The sequence below is a fragment of the Tupaia chinensis genome, unplaced genomic scaffold, assembly GCF_000334495.1.
Source record: "Tupaia chinensis unplaced genomic scaffold, TupChi_1.0 Scaffold000238_1, whole genome shotgun sequence".
Classification (NCBI taxonomy): domain Eukaryota; kingdom Metazoa; phylum Chordata; class Mammalia; order Scandentia; family Tupaiidae; genus Tupaia; species Tupaia belangeri.
In genome coordinates, this window is record NW_006159716.1 from 1,831,697 (window position 1) to 1,838,299 (window position 6,603).

At 43.3% G+C, this 6,603-nt stretch overlaps 1 protein-coding gene across 1 annotated transcript in view; it reads left to right on the plus strand.

Moving 5' to 3' along the window:
* Positions 1-6,603, plus strand: part of TRERF1 (transcriptional regulating factor 1) — a 286,295-nt gene that overhangs the window by 184,630 nt on the left and 95,062 nt on the right. The window contains exon 4 of the mRNA XM_027771903.1: positions 1,846-1,960. The gene's annotated coding sequence lies outside the window, so the exon portion shown is untranslated. The remainder of the gene's footprint in view (positions 1-1,845; positions 1,961-6,603) is intronic.

The window sequence follows — 6,603 nt, forward strand, 5'->3', positions numbered from 1 at the left end:
ATTCCTGCTTCCCACCCCGTGCCGTGGGTTAGCTGGTCGGTAAGGCCTGCTATTCAGGTTGCCGGTTACTGCACCGACTGACCTGTGCATAAACAGTTATCCCTCATAACCTTCTCTTTGCCAACAGTCAGAGATAATGATATGCCATCTTTGTCACATTACAGACATTGCTTCAAAAACATTCTGTTGCTATAGGAATGTTTGTGATGTGCTTATCGCCAGAATTTCATGAACAGCAAACTCCAAAATTGCAGTTGATTTTAGCGTTTGAAGCAGGGAGTGAGAGTGTCTGTGTGTTTCCATGAAAAAAACAAACAAACAAACAAAACAAAAACGAAATAAGCCTTTGAAAAGAGAAGGTTTGCTTCTGCAGAGTTATCTTCTTCTACAGTTTAAAATAAGAATTTCTTAAAAGCTGAGAATTTAGGAGAAGGAGCACTTTCTCTTAGGCATTCAAATGGGTGAAAATAACTTGTAATGCCTCCCTCAAGTATTAAGGCTAGGCATTTAAAGGCTTTTTTCTTTCTTTTTTTTTCCCCCCTTGGAAGCTGGCTGTCACAGACAAAGGATTTCTCCGTTTTTTAGAAAAATCATTTTTATAGCATTAAATAGTAGGAATGAACACTAGCAGCCCTCTTGACATTTGAAAATGATTTATTTTCTAAAGCGTTCCAGTCCATTTTAATAGATGACTCTTTGTTCTTCTCATGCAGGGAGGTGGCTTCAGCCAGGGTTGCCATAGTTAGGGTTGGGAAGTTCAGGGTGGGGGCGGACAGGGCTTCAGGAGCAGCTTTCCATGAACCTCAAGCTCTCGTACCTGAACCCCGCAGGTGCGTGCCACACCGCCCTCCAGGGAACCCTCTCTCCACACTTCACCTAAGTCCCTGCTGTGGTTCTCCTTCCTGGAGAGAGACTCTCCGGGTTAACTTCTTGTAATCCAGAGAGTGAATGCAAAATCATTTTTATATCTAGGCTCCCTCTCTGAGCCAAGATGCCAGCCAAACATATTAGGAGAGCTGTGCTGCATGTAACTGGTTATCAGAGCCGCGCCACTCAGCCGCAGTTTGGGGGACGGGGCTGGTCTGCGGGTGGTTTACCCATCCACGAGATAAGCACAGAAATCGAGAGGAAGCCCTTCAAAACTTTCACACCCACTTGACCGAATAATCTGTTGAATCAAATAATAAAAAGGTAGGCTTGTACTTGGTATGAATGGCCTTTCATTTCACTCTTTCGGCAGTTCATTTCAGTTCTGTTTTATAAAATGATTCACCTGTGATGGTTTGGAAATTAAAAAATAATGTTTTGTAACAAATATTGGGTTGTCGGGAAAATCATAATGCATTTTTACATAGGAACGCGTAGGAAAATACGTCATGACTTTTCTGATAGCCTGGTAGCTTGAGACACACTGTGTCATAGCACTGAAGCCACTGAGGCTCCCCTGTGGGGCAAACAGGCGCTGAGTGAACTTGGAGAAATCACAGCGCTCACTCAAATTATATTGCAGTGGAACATGTGTGTTTGCATTTCTCTCGCTCCCTCTCTCTCCCCCTTTCCCCCTCTGTCACTTTCTCTTGTCTCTCTTCCTCCTCTTACTTGCTAAAATGTTTCTTGGGAACAAGGATGTATCTAATTTGTGGTCGCGGCCTAGCCCTCAGTGCCTGCCTGACACGCTGTAGGTTTAGGGGAACACTGGTGAAACACACACCCGCCTGTTCCCGGTTACACAACAGTGGGGGAGGCCAGCCTCAGAAACTCCCAGGCAGTGTCCTCCTCGGCCAGTGAGGGAAAGCAAGGAGCAAAGGATGAGAAAGTGACTTTTCTGTGTCCTTGTCCCCACAGAACCAGGTCTCCTCTTCCCGCCTGTCCATCAGCATGAGAGCAGCATGACTGGCCGGCCGCAGGAGAAGTCCCCGGAGCCAGGCCCCCAACTTAGCCATCTGCTGCAGAGATCCAGGTGAGCTGGCTTTTCTCCTCCTGGAAGGTTGAGGAATTTTCACTTTAACCAATTTTATATGCCCTGGTAATCCCTCACCATGTGCAAGAAGCTTGAGGTTTCCTGGGACAGGAGTAGACTTAACAGCAAAGTGTTCATTTTGGTGAAGAAGCTGATGTGGAGCAGAAAGGACACTGAATGGAGTGTCTGGGGATGGCGCTTTCATGATTCCTCCACCACCTCCTGAAGCTGGGGCTTCGGACAGGTCTTTTAGGGATTGGGCATCCAGGGAGTTTGGGATGGAAGAAGCTCTGGGATAGAACGGGACGGGGAAGCCTGTTCAGTCCATGCCGGATGGACTCTTGTCCCACACACAGTCATAAGGAGACTTAAGATGCCCAGCCAGGCCAATTCCTAATCAATGTTAGGCTGTTAACTATTAGAACAGTCTTTCTAATATTGGACAAATTTTGCCTGTAATTTCGGCCTGTTGGTCTCTGCTCTGCCATTTGGAACCACAAAGGCTGGACTTTCAAAGACTTCCTCATGGCTTTGTTTGGGTTTGAAGATGATCAGCATGGCTTGCTTTTGGTTTGTGTGTATAAATTCTCCCTGGAGACTGGCGCCACATGTCTTGTCCTCTCACCCCTCTCCCTAGGGCTTTGTGACCTCCATTGTCTGCCCATGCCATCCTCAGCAGAGGATCATTCAGTGACCTTGCACTCTTCTGTGATGGTTAAGAGCCACCTTGGTGGGGCCAGCAGATGGTGTGGTAGTTCAGGTGCTGGTTTACTGCATGGCCAACCACAGTTTGAGTCTTGGACTTGGCAGCTTGAAAATCATAACAGATAAAGAGATTAATTAATTAATTAATTTTTAAAAGAGCCTCCATTGTGATAGGCATTGTACTAGACATTGGAGATGCATCAGTGAACAAAAAGGACAGACTTCCTACCTTTTTTTTTTTTTTTTTTTTTATGGAGAGGTTTTTGCTATAGGGCGCGTGTGTTCACCAGACAGACAGAGAGAGACATAGAGACAGAAAGCGAGAAATCACCCCCCAGGGGGGATGGTCACGCCGCAATCCCTTCTCCTCCATTCTCCTCTCGGGATCTTGGGCACACACGCACATGTGCCCAGCGTGAGTTTTAAGCTACCTGGTCTGGGACACGAACCGCAGTTGACTACGTGGGAGTCCAGCGACATAGCCATTACGCTAACTGCTGGTTCCCTTCCTATCTTTTTTGAAGACAAAATAAGGTTGGATCCTTAGAGAGTGTTCGAAGTACATATTGAGCTATTTCTGTGTGCTCCTTTTTTACATTTTATTTCTTTTCAACTTTTTTCCCCCCTAAATGTTCCATGAGTGCTTTAAAGAAAGGTGTATCCTTTAATTATTAGATCTAGTTTTCTGTATGTGACCATTCGAATAAGTTAGTTTATTGTGCGTTCGAGTCATCTATAATACAGTACAGCATTTTCTGACTTTGATTAATCTACCGATTATTGAGAGAGGTGTACTTAAACCTCCCACCGATTTGTCAGTTGCTCCTTGCAGTACTGAAATGTTTGCTTTACATGTTTTACGGCGATGCTGTTTGATACATAGATGTTAGAATTGGCGTATCTTATTTATGACTTCAGGTTCGTTTTTACCACCTTTCTATGCTTTTTCATTTTTCTGATCTTTTATGTTGAGGTTCCCCCCATTCCATTTTTCATCTTCTTTTGTGGAATTTATATTTGCAGTGTCTGTTCTTTCAGTGGATTATTACTCCAGCTGTTTTTACAGCTTTCAGACATGCTTAAAGTCTAGAATTAATCGGTGTCTTTCTCTTTCTTCCATATAATACAAGAACATACACACTGGGTTAATTCTAGTCACTAGCTTTCCCAATTTATATTCTATTGTTTTCTTTGTTTTTTTAATCTATCCTATTTTTTCCCCTGTAAGTTATGTATCATTGTTTTATATTTTTTTTTACAGTGTTTGTATAGATTTACCCACATACTTACCAATATCTTGTCTCACTAGTCTTTTATGAATCTGGGATAATTTTCCTTCTGCTTGAAATAAATCCTTTAGCATTTTCCTCTAGTGGCGATCTCTTAGTGGTAAATTCTCTCAAGAGACTTTTGTGTTTTGGTCTTTGTTGGTTTGAAAATGTCTTTTTTGCTCTCAGTATTTTTCTCTCATTTTTTTCTCCTCTCAGTGACCTAAGAGAATATATCCAATAAAAGTAGCATTATTGGATATATTCTCGGTTATTGAAACTGTTATTCCACCGCCTCTGGCACTGAATGGTGCCGTTGAGAAGTCAGCTGTCAGTCTAATGTTTGTTCCTTCATAAGTGATCAGACATTTCTCTCTGGCTACACTCAAGATTGTTGTTTTCTTTGGTCTTTTGCAACTTCATTATCTGAGTGCAAATTTACCTTATTCTACATGGGTGTCATTGGGATTCCTAGAACTAAAGAATCATGTCTTTCAACAATTCTGAAAAATTCTTACCTTCATTTCTTTGAATATTGCCACTTCCCCATTCTCTCTGGTATCTGGTGTCTCTTCTGGACCCCCAGTTAGACTTACGTTAGACTGTCCCATTCTATTCTTTATGTCTCTTAACATTTGTCTCTCTGTGCTGAACTCTAAATAATATCTTCAGGGACCAGCAGTTGGCGTAATGGCTATGTTGCTGGACTCCTATGTAGTTGACCACAGTTCAGGTCCTGAATCCGGTGGCTTAAACTCACACCAGGTATGTGTGCATGCATGCCCAAGATCCCAAGAGGAGAATGGAGGAGAAGGGATTGTGGTGTGGCCATCCACTCCCCGGGGGGTGATTTCTCACTTTCTGTCTGTCTGTCTCTGTATTCCTGGTGAGTGCACACACTCTATAGCAAAAACAAACAAACAAACAAAAAGCTCTCCAGGAAAAAAAAAAATCAAATCTATCATCTATGTAATTAATCCCCCATTGAATTTGAATTTTATACTTTCACTTGCTTTGTTTGTCATTTACAGAAGTTCTGGTCTATTATTTTTCCAATCTGCTCGGTGATTTTTCTAACCTCTCATTTCTTGCTCATATTTGATGACTCTTATTTCTTTAAAATATGGAATTCTCTGTTTAAAAATTTCGTAATTTCATGACTGGTAATTCCAGAATCAAAAGCCTTTGTGGGTCTGCTGTTGCCATCTGTTGTTTCTGCTGGCTAGTACTCACAGTGCCTTATTTGCTGGGAGCTGCTCATTTTCCTTGGAACTTTATCTTTCAGAATTATTTGATATTGGGGTTGGTTGGTTTTTTCCAGAGGGATTTGCATTAACTTCTGCTTGATGTCTAGGAGGTGAAGTGATCCAAAATAACTTGTGTATTAATCCTTTACTTCAGACTTTTCTGTCCACACAAGCAACATACTTCAGACTACAACCCCATACGAAATCCAGCTTCTGGTTACAAATTTTCAGGAGAGATCTTTTCCCCCTTCTGCCCAGCCCAAGGTCAGGTTTCCCTGCAGTCCTCTTCTGTGTGTTGTGTGTGTGTGTTTCTCATGCATCAAGAATGGGGCCATATGAAATCCAACTTTATGGAGGGATCTCCTTAGGCTTTTTAAAAAAATAATTATTTATTTAATTTTATTCATTCATTCATTTATTTTTCAATTTGACCAGAGAGAGACTGAGACTGAGAGTGAGAGGAAGCGAGGAAGCAAACCACCAGACTCAGGACTCTGTGGGAGTGTCCTGTGCATCTCTAAATGGGACCCTTAAAGTCTGCAGCGTTGAGCAGGAGCCCTCCTGGTGAAAGCCAGTGTGGGGCTAGGTTACCTTCCCAGGTTCCAACTTCTGTTTTCGTATCTTTGAAGAATCTCTGTATTTGTACCAACTCAGCAGCACATAAACAGTCGTTATATTTACAGTTTTATTCAGCTTGTTAGCTGTTTCAGTGAAGACTCGAGTATGCTCTCTGGTCTGTCATATAGCAGAAAGCATATCTTTCTTCTCCACAGTTGCCCTGCTGGACTGGAATTGTTATTCCTTTTTTTTTTTTTTTTTTTTTTTGGAGAGGTTTTCGCTATAGGGTGCGTGCGCTCGCCAGAAAGACAGAGAGAGACAGAGAGATAGAAAGAGAGAAATCACCCCCCAGGGAGGATGGCAACGCTGCAATCCCTTCTCCTCCATTTTCCTCTCGGGATCTTGGGCACGCACGCACACGCGCCTGGCGTGAGTTTAAGCCGCCGGGTCCGGGATGCGAACTGCGGTCGACTACATGGGAGTCCAGGGACATAGCCATTACGCTAACTGCTGGTCCCTGTTATTCCTTTTTTAGAGACAGTTGAACCAAGGCTCAAAGAGAATAGGTAACTGGCCGTCGTCACAGGCCCAGCCGGAAGACTGGGAAGGAAGATCATCCTCTCCTAACCCCTCTCCCTTCTTAAATAGCTGGACAGCTTTGTAAAATTTGTTTATGAATCTATTGTTTATCTTCCTTGGGAGAGGAAATGGCTTCTGCATATTTTGTGTTTTGTTTCTCTGGCTGGTCACCACAGCTTTCCTGCTTCGTTCCCCCTCTGCCAGGGGTTCCTGGCCCGCGGCTGGGCCTCATGTACTTCTCATCCAGACCCTTGCTTCCTTCTTCCTTCTGCTGCTCCCTTCTCAC